A 16,877-nucleotide genomic window follows, 5' to 3' on the forward strand; every position below is an offset into this window, starting at 1 on the left:
TCTGATTTTTTCCCCCACTCCCTAGCCCCACATTCAAGGTTGTGGGATACAGTGCAAAGGGCTGGGCTTTGAGTCAGAAGACCCTGGGTTCCAACCCTGGCTCTGCTATGACATGCTGTGTGGCTTGACCAGTCGCCACCCTTCCCCACCCACTCTGTTCTCCCCTGTGCCAGATCCCTCCGGTTAGGGAGCATGCCAGGTTCCATCAGGCCTCCCTGCCTTTTCATGCCTCCCTTTGTCCATAATTTCAGCCCCAGTGCCTGGGCCACCCACGGTGTTAGTCCTGGGTATGTCCAAATCCTCATAGTCTAAGGACTCCGTAAAGTCAGAGACCATGCTGTCCAGTTGTCATATCATTGACCTACCTACTTTATATGTCAGGCAGCTGAGGCCCAGAGTGATTTTCAGTGTCTCAGTCTCATCCTCTTAAGCTATAAACCATGCCATCTATCCAAATGTTGTTGAGCGACTGAAACCATGCCACAGCCTCCCTGATCCATATCCCACATTCTTCCCCCAGTCACTTCAGCAGCCTCCTGGCTCTATGGCGGTTGTCCATCAGCTGTTTTATTGCCTCTTAAGATTAAAGATCTCTAACATATTAGTTCATATTATTTCATAGCAGGGAGATCATTAGACCCTAAGGAAAGGGAGTTTTGTCTTTTACTTTGCCTGCTGTATCCAGAACAGCAAGTGGTATATAAAATATGCTCAGTAAGTTTTTTTTTTAAAATATATTTTATTGATTTTTCACAGAGAGGAAGAGAGAGGGATAGAGAGTTAGAAACATCGATGAGAGAGAAACATCGATCAACTGCCTCCTGCACAACCCCTACTGGGGATGTGCCCGCAACCAAGGTACATGCCCTTGACCGGAACCGAACCTGGGACCTTTCAGTCCGCAGGCCGACGCTCTATCCACTGAGCCAAACCGGTTTCGGCGCTCAGTAAGTTTTTGTTGGAAGGAAAAACAAAAAAGCAGGCTGAGACCTGGAACCCTGAGTTTAGACTGCAGGTCTGCAGACACCACTCTGTGCTCCATCCATATAAAATGCTGGATCTACATACAACAAGATTTGGAAAATTGAATCCGATTTTAAGAGGGGGTGTTTATAAGGAAATCACAAGCCATGTGAATTTAAATGAAAGACCAGTTCAGATACGGAGGGCAAGGAAGTACAGCTGCAAGGTGCTTCCCAACAAAGCTCAGTGCCCCTTTCAAGATATCTGAGTCCCTAGGCCTTGTCTGGGAGAGCCACGCAGGGGGCAGGCATTATGCTAAGTTATGCAGTGTTTGGTGATGGGCACAATAAGGTCACTGACAAGGTACCCTGAAGCCTGGCTGTTCCTGGCCGCTGCCAGTGGTGGCTCACACCCAGGTGGGCGTGGGGGAAGGAGGGTTTAATCTGTCAGACCGCTCAGGCCACAGAAATGAGGCTCCAGCCCTAAGCACACCCTTTGGTTTGGAGAGTTTTTTACTATTGTTTAATTTCCTTTCAGCAGGTCAAGTCCTTCTGAATATAAAGGTTAGCACAATTGGTGGTAATTATACTGTATCCTGTTTTAATTGACTCTAATTGCTCATTTGCATTCCAATACTGGAATTGTGGGGTGTTTCCCTCCTACTTCCAGGACACAGATGTTTATTTCATAGCAGGGAGATCATTAGACCCTAAGTTTTCCAGATAATGGGGTCAACGGGAAAGCTGAGTGCTATTTAAAAGACATGGGGAAAGCTGGGTGGTGTGGGAGCAAGAACACAGGACCACAATGTGCAGCATCTCAGGATAATTCCATAACTTCCATATCCTCTCTGGCTGGCATTTTACCATTTACAAAGAGGCGGGGTGGGGGGGGGGAGTGTGGGGAAGGGAGAGGGGTGATTTATATGAATCACTTTTGTATTATTTACTTAATATTTTTTTAAATTTCTTTATTGATTAAGGTATCACATATTTGTCCTCATCCCCCCATTCCCATCCCACACCCCTCCCCACACATGCCCCAACCCCCTGTACTTAATATTTTTAATAAATAAATATGCTTTTTTGCTGTTGCTGTTAATCTTCACCTAAGGATTTTTTTCCCATTTATTTTTAGAGAGACTGAGAGGAGGCGGGGAGGGAGGGGGGGGGGAGGGCGAGAGAGAGAGAGAGAGAGAGAGAGAGAGAGAAAGAGAGAGAGAAACATAGATGCGAGAGAGATTGGTAGCTTCCTGTAAGTATCCCAGTAGGAGCCAGGGTTAAAACTTGCAACCCAGGTATGTGCCCTTAACCAGGAATTGAACCCTCGACCCTTTGGAGTGCTGGCTGATGCTCTAACCACTTAGCAACACCAGCCAGGGCAATATACACTTTTACATTAAATAAGTATATGTAATAAGAAAACTGTAAACACCATAAACAGAAAACCATGATCTCTTAGTATAAATAAAAGGTAAATGCAAAAAGAAATGCAATAAAAATAAAATGTGATTAAATTTTAGCCAAAGGCTCTGAGTCTGTGCTGTTTTCTCTTTGTTCAATAGCAGGAGTAGCAAGTATCAGAGAGGCGTTAAACAGTAAACAAAAACCGTACTGTAGCTTTTGCTTTAAGAGACATTAAAAAGGGAATATTGTCTAATTATGTGATTCAATGTTTTTAAGACTGGCTACACTAAAATCATTGTGTGAACCCTTTTTAGAAAGAACATTTCCCATATTCGTGGGAAAGACTAGATGAATCCCTGAGGTCCTTCCCAGCAATCACGGTGTTTTCTAGGACAGCTCTCTGTCACTCACAAAGCTTTTCAAAAGACCAGGACTTCTTAATCCTCTTCACTTTTTTCACTCATCCCCTCCCATCTGGCAATCATCAGTTTGTTCTCTGTATCTAAGAGTTTGTTTCTGTTTTATTTGTTCGTTTGTTTTGCTTTTTAGATTCTACATGTAAGTGAAATCATACAGTATTTGTCTTTCTCTATTTGACTTATTTCACTGAGCATAATATCCTCTGGGGCCCCTCATGTTATTGTTAAAAGCAAGTTTTCATTCTTTTAATATGGCTGAGTAACATTCTAGTGTGTGTATGTGTGTATCTTACATCTTCTTTATCCATTCATCTATCAATAGACACTTAGGTTGCTTCCATATCTGATGGCCAGTTACAAATAAATCATGAGGATGTAAAGTATATCACAAAGAATATCTATGTATATAAAAGCCTAAGCGACCAGCCGACCAGCCAACTGACTGGTAGCTATGACATACACTGACCACCAGGGGGGCAGACGCTAAACACAGGAGTGGAAACCACAGGCATGGAAACATGGAACAGACTGATGAATCTCAGAGGGAAATGGGGAGAGGGGAGGGCAGGACGAGATTAACTAAATATCTTATATGCATACTAGAGGCCTGGTGCATGGATTCGTGCACCAGTGGGGCCCCTCAGCCTTGCCTGCGGGGATCAGGCTGAAACCCACTCTCCGACATCCCCCGAGGGGTATTGGATTGTGAGAGGGCACAGGCCAGGTCCAGGGACCCCACCGGTGCATGAATCCATGCACTGGGCCTCTAGTAGTCAATACTATCGTAAAAACTATGTATGGTGTCAGATGGGTACTAGACTTATACTGGTGATCTTTGTAAGGCATATAAGTGTCTAATCACTATGTTGTATACCTGAAACTAACATAATATTGTATGTCCACTATAATTTAAAAATAAAATTTTAAAAATTTGTTAAGAGTGCTCGCTTTGGCAGCACATATACTAAAATTGGAACTATACAGAGAAGATTAGCATGGCCCCTGCGCAAAGATGACACGCAAATTCGTGAAGCGTTCCATATTTAAAAAAAAAATTGTTAAGAGGGCACATAACATATTAAGTCAGTGATGGGCAACCTTTTGAGCTTGGTGTGTCAAACTTTGCCAAAAAACTGAGCATAACTCGGGTAGTGTGTCACTTTGAGGAAAAAACATTATTTCGCAAATGTTTCATCCTCAGGAGCAGCAAATGTTTCATCCTCGGCATGCAGCCGCCTCAGCGGCCACATGTCATCAGAAATGGCTACACGTGTCAGTGCTGACACACGTGTCATAGGTTCGCCATCACTGTATTAAGTGTTCTTACCATAAAAAAAATAGTTGGTGGGGGTAACATGAGGGAACTTTTGGGGGTAATGAATGTTTATTACCTTGATTGTGGTGATGATTTCAGGGGTATATGCATATTTTCAAACCCATCAAATTACATACATTAAATATGTACAGTGTTTTTTGTATGTCAATTATACCTCAGTAAAGCTGTTTAAAAAATTGAAACCAGGACTCCTTGGCGCTATCCAGGGTCCTGACACTGATTTGGAAAGAGTCTTCAGTGAGCCAGTCACCCAAAGTCTTGGAAGATGCTGCTGTTAACTGATTACCTAAGTTTCTCTAACTGATATTTGTACCACTTAAATAAGTCTATTCCCATTTTGCAGATAAAGAAAAAAGACTGAGAATTAGAGATTGGAGTGGCTTGCTCCAGGTCATAGAGCAGTAAGTGATCCGAAGTCTGCTATCTCTACCACAAGTGCTGTGCTCTGGCCAAACAATACCTTCCTGTTTTCAACTTCCATTTTCTCCCCCTGTCTGTTCTTAACCTCAATGGTTCACCTTGACTGACTTTGGGCAGTAACTCATCATTGTCCACTAACCCTAACCTCAAATATACTGTGTTAGCCCAGTTTTCCCCCACTTCCCTTCCAGCCAGGCTTGCCTCTATCTGGACATCTGCTTATCCCATATGGCTGAAAAGCATGGTACTGAACATCAAATCCTTGGAAAATCATTCTTTTGAATACCAACAGATTTTCCCTGCTTTGGTTTTTGAGAGTGTACTACCTGAATTCCCAGGTAAGAACATTACAGCAGGCACCAAATAGTCTGGCATAACCTTCACTAAGATTTTATTGACCTTGGGAACAAGATGCTAGGGAAATGTGAATCTGAAGAAGGAAGAGCCCCATGGACACGTTTGCCTCTTCACCACTTCTATCATCTTTAGATAATTCTAAAAGAAATATAAATAAGGAAAAAATTTCTGTTTTAAACAACCAAATTCCAATAGGTGACCAGAGTCATGTTTTAGTGAAGATATCAATTATCCAAGGAGGTAACAGGATTTTAGCAATGCAGCAATAATTCCATGGGCAGTTAAAGTGATTAATTCTTGTGCAATGACAAGTAGTTTGTCATCAGCTATGAGAGTTAGACCATGTGTGGAGCTTAAAAAAATATACTAAAACACCTGCCCATCTTGGGATGTATGTCTCATGGCATCATCTCTGAGCTGGGTTGAGAAGGAAATGAGGGAAGGTGATGAGAAACAGTATTATAGTTGGGAGGCATCAAAGCCAGGTGGCATGACCAGGTGCTAGTCCCCACTCTATCACAGCAACAGAGACCATGAGTCCTCCCCCAAGATCTGCTCTCCTCCCTTCACAATAATAAAACCTCTAATCTTCAACTAGACCCATGGCCTCCTAGAATAAAGGCAATATTCCTCAGCCTCCCTTATAGCTAGGTGTGGCCATGTGACTATGTTCTGCCCAGTCAGATACAAATGAAAGTGCCATGTACAACTTCCAGATACTGTCCTTAAAGGAAAGGGCTGTGTTCTATCCTTCTCTTTTCGCCCTTCCCACAGGCTGGAATGAAGACCGAGTAGTGAGTTGTCTTAGATCATGAAAACAAGGGTGACAACCAAGGTAAAGCAGGCAGCTTATACCTGGACTGTTATGGGAGAGAGAAATAAACTATCTTGTTTCTACTACTACTCTTTTAGGTCTCCATTCTAGGCAGTCAAACATGTAATTTAAATATCTAACCACCAACTGCCTCCATGATCTTGGGTAGGTCCTATTTCCACTCGAAGTCTGTACTATTTTTCTTTAAATAAAAGCATTAGCCCAGATGATTCATACTATTCCTTTTTACTCAGACATGAGGAGAAATTTCTGAAAATTCTGAAGATGTGCTCTTGAGAGCAACCATCCTCTAAACCTGGAGTCAACCAGGAATGACAACAGGGTCAGGAAGTCTCCAGAAAGCCCTAATCAGTAAAAGAGTGGTTAGAACAAAGCAGCCAAAGAGATCATCATTTCTTGGTAAGCATTAACCTTCTCTGTCAGTGTAGAATGAGCTTGACAGGGTGGTAGCCAATTTGGTGTGGACCCCATGATCAAGTGCCTCATGATCAAGGACCTTCCAGAGCCTCCACATTCCTCCCCTGTGAAATGAGGATAATGCCTATTTCAAAGGTTGATGTGAACACAGGTTAGAGATCGCTGTGCAATGCACCGGACACAGACACTGTTCAATAATTGGAAGGATTAGATTGCCTTTGTTGCCCATCACTGGGTCAGTAAGCAGTGTCCCTTCAGCCCAGCGGGTGGGTTGGCCAGCAGAGAACAACATATCTGGGTGTTCAAGAATGCAAACAGCGAGGCTGGAGTAAGCCCAGCTTCAGCTGTGACGGTAGGCAGAGAACTGGTTCCCGAAACTCCTTATGGAATCCTCTTCCTAACAATGGGAGTGGCTGGCAATGTGGCGGCAGGGGAAGGCTGGTAGAAAGAGGCAGTAATTCATTAGTTGGGAAAATCTGAGTGAACAGGACCCAGAAATAAGAAAAACATTCAGGACAGAAGGGACATACTAGTATACACAGTCATCCTGAGGAGCTGCAGCAGACAGGCTCTGGAATGAAGGCCAGAGAGCAATAGGAGTAAGTCCAATTATGAACAAGAATCCTCTGGAGTCCCAACTCCATCCAACAGTTGTGGCAGTGGAAGGGCTAGGGTACAGACAGTATTTAGATGAATTGGAAAAAATTATATATGAATGAAACCAATTTTAAAAGGTAGAAGGGACTCTTCAAAAGTTGAGTTGAAGGGAAGGATGGGCCCCAGGCGTTTCATCACAGATGCATACATGACAAGGAAAAAGCCTGCTCTATAAGGGGGAAGGCTAGACTTTTGGGAAAAGCCAAGGACAGTGAGCATCATCAACCTTTGTGAGGCCCCAGGAACCTAGCAACAAAGGAGCTTGGGGGCTCCCTGTTGCAGGGTAAGCAGTTGAAGGGGGCTCAAGAGTAGCTTATGAAGAGAAAATTGCTGAGAATTCTCAGATACCTATCCCAGAATTCTACTCCTAGCCCTAATGGGTCCCAAGGGAAGGAATGGATCAACGAGGCATCTTCAGGAGCTGGGGCTTTGTGGGCAAGAAACCAAATATCTTAAGAGCCCAGGGAATTGTGTTCCTCTTCCTTCTTGCTAATGGTTGGGCCATAAAGATCCTCTATACCCATGGCCTGTTCCAACCCTGAGATTCCATGACTTTATTGGTTAGTAATCATGGATATCCTGGTTGGAAGTAGAGGGCAAAGAAGGAAAAGTGCTCAGTTCAGGAGAAATGGAAGATCAGACACATAAGAATGGGACTAAGATTTATTGTTGGGTCTACATGCTTTATTTTTATGTTCTCCAGCTCCACAAGATAGAAACTATTATCATTTCCATTTTACAGAACTAAAACAGAGGCACACAGAAGTTGAGTACTTGGCCCATGGTTGCACAGCTAAAAATAAAAAGGCAGGATCCAAGGTCAGATCCCTCTGACTCCAAAGCCTGCACCGAACCACTATACAGCCCCACCGGGAATTCAAGTGTCCCCATAATCCAACCAGCTTCATTTCACACTGCATCTTCTCCTGTTCCCTAAACAAACCCTGTACTTTCCTACATGCAAGCCTTTGCTTTTATCATTCCCTTCACCTGGAAGGTCCTTTGCACCTTCTCTACTTATCAAAATCAAGACCAGCTCAAATACCATGTCTTCCCGCACTTCAGCACTAGGCCATCCAGTCTAGATGAAATGCTCCTTCTACAGCCTACAACTCACTGAGAAATATGGCATTCAGATATGGAGAGTGGCCTTGACAAGAGAAAAACCAAGTTCAAATCCAGCCTCTGAAACTTTCTGTGTATGTGACTGACTTTTGGCAAGTTATTGCCTTTCTAGGTCATACTATTTTCTTCTATACAATGGAAATAATAATATAGCAAAGTAACATGGTTTCTTTTTAGAAGTGTGGACTATGAATAACAGTTCTCACCTCTCATGGTAAGTGTGAGAATTAAATGAGCCAATGTCTACACAGCACCAGGCCCTGCAACTTGACACATCAGCCCTTAGTAACCAGCTTCCCTTCCTCCTTTTACATGACCCTCATTATATTCCACCTTCTCATACACCTGCCTTTCCCTCTAGGTTGGGCTCTATTGGAGGATAAGGGCTTTACTCATCTATGCAGGCTCTGAAAGCATCTCATAAAGGCCGACACAGACTGTAAATAGTTGATGAATTAACACATTCAGACCTCAGTAGCCCAGAGACCATGAATAGAACAAAACAGGATATAATCCAATGTGTCTGCAATGGGCCTTCAGTGTAAATCCCTGCTCTCACTTGAGCCTCACCATCTAAGAGTAAAGAACTTTATGTTTAATTCAATTCACCAGCTATTTAATTGAGCTCACTATGGTCCAGGCCGTGGTCTGATTTTAGAGAGCTTGCTAATGAGTGAGCCAGGACCCTGACAGCAAAACACAGACAGCTCAGGGATGGACCACACAGTGGACGGCAGCAGGGAGCTCAGGGACACAGGGAGATGAGGTGTGGCTAGAGAGGTCCTCCTGGAGCTGAGCTTTGAAGGGGCACAGGCTGCCTGTCTTGCTCCAAAAAATCCTGATCTAGAATGTACTGTGCGAATAAATTCCTTCAAGCAGGAAGGGTCAGACATGGTGCACACAGGGCACCTCAGCCGGAAACGTCACCTCCAGGGAAAGAAACAAGCTCTGCATGGTGGCAAGGAAGCTGGGCCCGAAGTGACAAGATACTGAAATAGCAACCACGCTAATTAAGATGGCTGAGCCCAATCCAAATCCATGTCCACAGGATATCTTAAAATCAGTGGATGGGGCAGTCTACTATTTAAGCCTATTTCATGGTGAATTAAGATTAGCTAGAATTAATGCTATTGATTTTTACATAGCTCCACCATAAACACCACAAAAATGAACACAAATCCTCAAACAAGCCCAAGCAACATAAATATTCCATTCAGTGCCCAGTCAAGCTTACACTGGCTTTAGGAGCTATTATTTACTGCCTGGAAAACATACTCGGTACCTTGGTTAATCATGATTTAAACCCCATCCATCTCTCTTGGACTAGAAGGCTGGTGTCGCTATGGTGACCAAGGGCACCATTAAATCCCGGACAGGGATTTACCAGTGCAGGGAGGCTGGCAGGCGAGAAACACCACTCCATGTCCTCTTACTCTAGCCTTCAACCCACTCGTGATGGATGTGTGGAGAGGAGAGTCAGCTAATGCTCAGGGACTGTGTCTGCAGCCAAAAAGAGCAAGGAGCTGCCTGGATCCTGCAAGCATCGCTTGATCTCTATGACATACTGCCTCCTGTCTGTCAGTCATCCTGAGCAACATGGATCCCTCCAAGGCACCCAGGCTGGTTGCAACACACTCCTTCCCAAACAGCTTCATTTCTTCAAAGAAGAATCTGTGCTTGCCTCCTGCTCTTGCCTCAGTTTATGGCGATCCATCTTCTGGCTCCCACCTCTCCTCTCAGCAGTCATCCCAGAGGATACCAGGCCCCCCCTATTAAGTCAAATCTAATAGCTTCTTAGCGCTTGCCCTTCTCCCAGTTTTCAGCTTTAAGACTTTCCCCTATTAGATGCTTCTGTTTTTCTGTTTCCTTTTCTCATTAATTTTTTAGTATCTTTCACAGGTTCATTTCCTCACTCTTTCTTTCCATCAACAAATCAATCAATCAGCCAGCCAACTTTGATTAGCATCTGTTATGTGCCAGATGCTGTGATAGGCACAGAGGACACACAGAGCAGAAGCCGGCCCTGCCCCCTGGCTCTCACAGGGGTAGCTTGCTCTCTGCAGATTTCTAGCTGTTTTCCAGAAGTCTGGCCTCGTCCCACTCCCGTTCTCTCTCTATCCACTCTCCGGCTTTTCTCATGTACTCCTGTGGTTTTAAGAGCCACCAATCTGCTGATGCTCTTCAATCTCTCCCACCAGCCCAGCAGTGTCTCTTGAGTTTAAGACCCATATTTTCAACTCCCTTATGTGTATGTCCACCTGGGTTTCCTACCAAGACCTACAATTCCACATACTCAAAATCAAAACGACTACTTTCTCCCCCAAATCTGCTCTTCTTTCTATGTCCCCTTCTTGTCATCCAAGTTATAACTCCACTGTGTTATCTTTGATTTCAGCTTCTCTCTCTTACCTCTGTTCATGAATAAAGCCTTCGAAAGGGAGAAGTACAAAATTGAGCTTCACTGCCCTATAGATCTTTTGCTGAACCCAAGCATGGCCAGTGCCAGTGGAGTTTCCCTCTCCTCCTTGCCTCCAGGCCCTACCACCCTGGCTTTTCCTTCCCAGAAAACCCAGCTTCTTTTTCAGGTTCCTCCTCCTCTGGGCTCCCCAAGTCCCATCTTTACCCCTCTGCCCTCCTCTTGCCTTCTCTCCCTGGGTGTCCTGCCTGTTCTCAGAGCTTCAATTCCATCAACTTTACAATGCATGTTTTTAGAACTCTGCATCTTATTAGCTCTGAAATCAGAATGTCCCCCAGGTGGCAGGCACAATGCAGTTACTGCTCCGAGTGTAGGGCCCTGGGTTATAGGATGTTCTTAATATCATCACTTCAGTTGAGTTACAAGCTTTGTTGCTTAAAATATTTTAAATTACGTTAATTTAAAGCAATTGCTGTTTAATGTTTAGAATGTCCCTTGAAAAGATTACACTATGGTTCTGCAGAAAGGCACAGAAACAGGCGGAGGTGACAGTTGACACTAATGCAAATACACACCATTGCAAAGAAACAACCAAGTACTTCATGGATTTCAGAAAGGAAGATACCCACGAGTGGAGGAAGCTGTTTACACTGTTACTGCAGTACATGCAAACTGACTGCTATTATAATTTACATGATATACCAACAGACAGGAGAATCTGCCAATACCTTGGAAAGAGAAAAATAAATTTAAAAGCAACAAAAATCTGGTGTAGTTCCTTCCAGTGTCACAAGGAATAACGTTAAGGACATGGAGAGCAGATTAGCTAGAAGTATTTTGCTTCTGATAAACATCCTTTTTAATTAGAAGAATTAGGTAGCTCCTGGTATATAACATAATGAAATATGGCATATCAGAGGATTCTCATCTTTTGAGGAACACAGATGGTAGATATGGACCCTCACCATAGAAAAGTGTACATATCCACATGATCCCCTAACTTACAATTCTAAGGGTTTCAGAGGCCTCTTGAAGCATCTGTGAGCCCCAGGTAAAGAAATCCTAACATACAGACTCAAGACTCCACTCCATATCCCTCTCTCCTGAGCTCTAGACATCCCCGTCTGTCACCCAAACATCTCCACTTGCAGTCTCACAGGCATCGCAAACGTAATGGTTCCCAGAGAGACCATAACTCCATCAACTCCAGACAAACCTCCCTTTCCCACCTCATGGCCCTGCCACTAAGCACTCCAGCCAGGAACCTGGGTTTCACCCAGCACTTGGCTCTTTCACCCTCTTTATTCAGTCATGGGGGCTGATTCACACTTGCTTATTTCTCAAGCCCACCCTCTTTCCCCCCATCTCAAAGCTGTCTGCTGAACAACCGCTACATGGAGTCCGGCCTTGGCTCCCAGAGGCCCATTCCCCACGCCATAATCATAGTGACCTTTCTCTAAGAAGAGCCTGTTCCTATCACCCCTCTGTTTTAAACCCTTTGGTGACCCTCCATTGCTCTCAACTTATAACTAGGCTCATTTACAAGCCCTTTGTAGATGGCCCCGACCACCAATCCAGCCTGCCTCTCTGTTCCCTCTCAAGAACTGCCTGCTCTGGTCACACTGCCTATGCCTTTTCTGACCCCACGTGCGGTCTCTCTAGCTCTCTCAACCTCTCTATCTCTCTCTCTCTCTGGACTACCCCACATGTTACATATTGGACCACATCTTGGATATTTGCCTCTGTGTCTCCAGGACTTATCAGGGTGCCTGGAACCCAGGAGATGTTTAATAAATGAATGGTGAATTAATCTTAAGGCACATGGCCCCATAAAGCAGTAATGCAGTATTAAGTGCTACAGTAGTGTGGGCTCCAAACCCAGCTCTGTGACCTTGGGCAGATCACGGCACCTCTCTAACCCTCATGTGCACAGGCATAAGACAGGAATGAAAATATCTATTTCAGAGGGTTGTTATTAAAGTTAAATAGAATGTGAATTAGTGGATGCCACAAAAGCAGTCCTGTCTTCTACGGAGCAACTGGAGATATGGTGGGGAAAGGGGCATTTCGGATCATTACAAAGACAGGTATGGCATTAATGACCAAGAACTAGGAAAGCTGGCCACCCTGCAATGAATGCGTTGGACAATTCCCACACAATAAAAACTGCGCTGTTTCTCATGACTTTCAAATGTTCCACCAGACATTCGTGTGTGTATGTATGTGTGTGTGTGTGTAAGGGGGGAGGGGGAGCAGGGAGCTGATTATAATTATAAAGCCTAGCATCGAACTCTGTTTTACATATAACTTCAAAGCATATTTTACCTCATCTTAATGTAAACTGGGTTTTCCAGAAATGCAATTAGCATGTAAATTGAGGAAAGGCTATACTCTTTTATTCAGTACTTTACCAAACTTTGTTCATTATTCCACAAAATCATGTCACTAACAGCAACAGAATCTGAGTGGAATCTGAGAGGCCAATGCAACACCCTTCTATCAGTCCACATTTGCAGCCTTTGTACTTGTGGTGATTCTATACTAATATATATATATATATATAGTTAGCTCTATTTCAAGATAGAAATCATAGAGAAAAGATACTAACACTATTCAATGGAATCTTGGCTTTTTTGTCTTGCATCCAAATGATTCATTCCAGGTGGGGGCCAGCACCTGACTACCCCATGACGTTTGGGGTGTGCCTGAGCATTTACATAGTGAAACACATTTTGTTTTATTGTAAGTTGCTTCCTTTTTTGCTTTTCTTTAAAATATAGTTGGGTATTATATAGGTTTTTTCAAACTTACCTGTGCAGGTAGATTATTTATGAATTGCATTTCAGGGTGGTAAATGTGATGTTCAAATCCTCATCATAAACAAGGGGTGTTGGGTCTGTGAGGGGTTTAAGCAGCCCTCGGAACATGTGAAAGACCCAGAGCCAGGGCTGGTGTGGGGTGAGCACTTGGTTCCTGGTGTTGATGGTATTATGATCAGCATACTGGGTCAATCTCAATTGTGACACAACATACTTGGGATTTAGGATAAAGATTGTGTCTGGCTTCTGCAGAATGAATTATCATCTGCTCCAATCCTCTCACCGGGGGTTCTAGTTCATTACACACGGGGAGTTGTCAAACGAAGGAAAACAGCTGCTGCCACAGCATAGAGCACAGTGTGAGGCGTGTCGGTGCTCCCTCTACTTTCCAAAAATACATCCCTGCTCAATTGCCCTCAGTGGCTTCCCACTGCCCACAGGACCTCATTCTGGCACATGTGCTCCCCCTAACTTAAAATCTGGCCCAGCCCATCGCTTCCCAACCTCCACAGCCACCCGTGACTTCCCTTTCCTACCCCTCCTCCACTGGGAGGCTCAGCTCAGCCCCTCCACTTGGCTTCCCTTCAAAGTGAAGCTCACATCCTCCATCCTCCAGGAGGCCTTCCCAGACCACCCCGGGACACAGTAACCTCCATATCCAAACTCCAGACCAGTACTGACTCTGCTATTATTTGACAGTTAATCTATCTCTCCAAATCGTATTAATTATCTTCAGGTGAGTAAATCCAATCTACTGCCCCACTGGACTGAGAAATCTTTAAAGTGGAAGAAAGGGTTTATAAAAATGATGAGCAATAAAATAAAAGCAACGGTGATTAGCGTGACTACTGTATGACAAGCATCAAGCATCACCTCACTTAACCCTTCTAGTAGTCCAATGAGATGGGTGCTCGTATTGTCCCTGAGGAAACCACTCAGAGGTAAAGAAAGGTCCAAGCCCAAGGTCAATCCAGAGGCAGAGCTTCGACGCAAGCCCATGTCCGCCCACCTCTGCTCTCTTCTGCCCTTCTACTTCCCTGTTGCCTACCAATGGTGCTGGGCACATGGCGAGCACTCGGACTACTGGGTGAGTGAATGTTCACTCAGGCAAGAAAGGGAACTAGCACTTATTGACAGCTCTGCATGCCCTGGTGGGAAAAGCACTGGTTTGGGGATCCACCTTGGCAGATCTGGGTTCAAATCCTGACTCCTCCACTGGCTGTGTGACCCTGTGTACATCACTTACCTCTCTGGGCCTCAGGATCTTCATTTATAAAGTGGGTTTGCTAACACTCACCGGACAGTCTGCTATGAAGGTTAAATTAAATAATGAATGTAGAGTGCCCAGCCCAATGTTGGGCAGACATAGGCGCTCTGCACATGATGTTTCCTTAGCTCAGTGGTCAGCAAACTCATTAGTCAACAGAGCCAAATATCAGCAGTACAACGATTGAAATTTCTTTTGAGAGCCAAATTTTTTAAACTTAAACTTCTTCTAACGCCACTTCTTCAAAATAGACTCACCCAGGCCGTGGTATTTTGTGGAAGAGCCACACTCAAGGGGCCAAAGAGCTGCATGTGGCTCGTGAACCACAGTTTGCCAACCACGGCCTTAGCTCATGGGGAAGGGCCTGAGCTTTGAACCTGACTCCATAACTTTGTTGACCACCCCTTTCCATCCCCCTGCACCTCCATGGACCTGCCATCACCTTCCATTTGCTTCTCTTCCTCAGGAAAGGGTCTTGTGCCTACAACAAACTGCACATGGGATCACAGACAATTCCCATTGACCTTGCCTCATGTTTCACTCCTTTCCCATAGGACAGGTTTTTCCTCTGCTGTTTCCTTGGCCATGGGCAGCGGGGAGGGCTTGGTTGTATGACTCCCAGGAGGAACTTTGAACTTTTGCTCCAATCAATCAAGCAGGTCCTAGCAGGTGACAGGTACCACACACTTGTGGGTTGACTGAATTAACCAACAAAGGCCCCATCCCAGCACCACGTGGCTCACCCTAAGGACAAAGAAATGCGTAACAGCCCTTGATATGCAATGGATGCTCACTCAACACATATAAGGAGGAGGAAAGAGAAAAGGAAAAAGAAAGACGCGGGAGGAAAAAGGAATACCGCTAGTTTTGGGTCATTGTACATGATTCCTTTCCTTTGGAATCCCTTTTCTCCTTTATCCTTGGGTAATTAATAACCATCCATATCTCACAACCAGCTTGGATGTTACCGCTTCTCTGGGCCAAGTTTCTCCCAGGCACAGGGATGTTTTGTAACTGCCTGTTTACTTATCTGCCTACACTCTAGCCTCTAAACTTGTTTAGAGTAGATATCTGCAGTCCCAGGCACTGGACACGGTACACAGGACACGCTTAATAAATATTTGCCTCTCAGGGTAAGAAATCTCCCCAGGGCCCACAAGCATAACCGTCACAAGACAAGGAGAAGCAAACCCAGGTCAGCTGGATGTTGCTGCCTGCAAGAGAAGACCAAGGAGGAGGCGGGTGGGAGGGGCCAACAAAGGGTTCCTAGAGGAGCAAGACAGCAGGGTGGGGCAAAAAAACCCCACAGTGGACAAGGAAGCAAGAGCTGGAATAAGGCTATGTGCTGCCAGTCCTCTGCCAGCGAACACAGGGAGGGACAGAGAGACAGAGAGGCAGGTCTGAGAGAATCATTTTATGGGGTGAGGGAGGGAGACTTAAATCTCCTCCATCCAACCCTAACATTTCCCAAATGCCAAGATAGGATATGAGCTGGGCCTGCAACCATGAGCAGAACGTCAGGGAGAGAGGGGAAAAGGCATCCTAGAGGAGAAGGCAGGTAGCAGGGGAGGTAGGTAGTGGACCAAGATTTTTCTGGGCAGATAAACAGGAGATTCTGGCAGAGGTTTCACCCCTTGTAATCTTCCTAACAAAATGATCTCCCATAGGAAAAGAAACTCCTCTACATAAAATATCTCCTTTAGCATTTTCAATGACCTGGAAAAATTAAATATCCTAAGGGTCTAACAGTCATAGAAGTTTATGATGTCATGGGATATTTACTCAATGGAATTTAAAGATCATCTTTTGGCAAAATGGGTGGAAACACTGTGATGGAATATTAGCTAAAAAAGGCAAAATACTGAATTCTAACATGTTATGATCAAATGAGATATAAACTATGATTATATGTAATCAGAGGGCAACATGTGAACAATTTGGGGAGACTATTCTTTTGCTTTGAAATAGCTGTTGTTATAATATTGTCTGTGCAATTTTTTAATTTGTTGTAGGCAATGGGGAGCTACTGGAGAGTTCTGAGGGGAAGTCATGCAATGAAAGCCATAGTAAGGAAGCTGAGTCTGGCAGTGGTTGACAAGCAGCCTGGCTCTGGGCAGGGCACATGGCAGAGTGAATGACTGTGTCATCATCCAGGTGTGAAGTGAGGCACACTTGGATGAAGGTGATGGGAGGCTCTGTAATGTGGGAGGTAGCTAGGCTACAGTCCCCAGTCATTCAAACACGAATCTAGGTGTTGCCATGAAGGTGTTTGGTAGATGTGATTAAAGTCCATAATCAGTTTGCTTGAAGTGAGGGTGATTATCCTAGATGAGCTCAGCGGGCCTGACTTAACCTTTTGCACTCAGATGTCGAGATTAAAATTACTCTTTGAATGTATCAATAATTTGAAATATAAAAAAATCCAAATAAATAAGTTTGT

General features: G+C 44.4%; 1 protein-coding gene and 1 non-coding gene across 2 annotated transcripts in view; one reads left to right on the forward strand and one right to left on the reverse strand.

Annotated features, from left to right (window-relative positions):
* SLC6A11 (solute carrier family 6 member 11) overlaps positions 1 to 16,877 on the reverse strand; it is a 104,987-nt gene that overhangs the window by 50,278 nt on the left and 37,832 nt on the right. The window lies entirely within an intron of this gene.
* Positions 3,729 to 3,835, forward strand: LOC114228619 (U6 spliceosomal RNA). Its single transcript, XR_003614752.2, has one exon. It is a non-coding gene; the product is annotated as a U6 spliceosomal RNA (small nuclear RNA).

This window comes from Eptesicus fuscus, chromosome 18 (genome assembly GCF_027574615.1).
Source record: "Eptesicus fuscus isolate TK198812 chromosome 18, DD_ASM_mEF_20220401, whole genome shotgun sequence".
Classification (NCBI taxonomy): domain Eukaryota; kingdom Metazoa; phylum Chordata; class Mammalia; order Chiroptera; family Vespertilionidae; genus Eptesicus; species Eptesicus fuscus.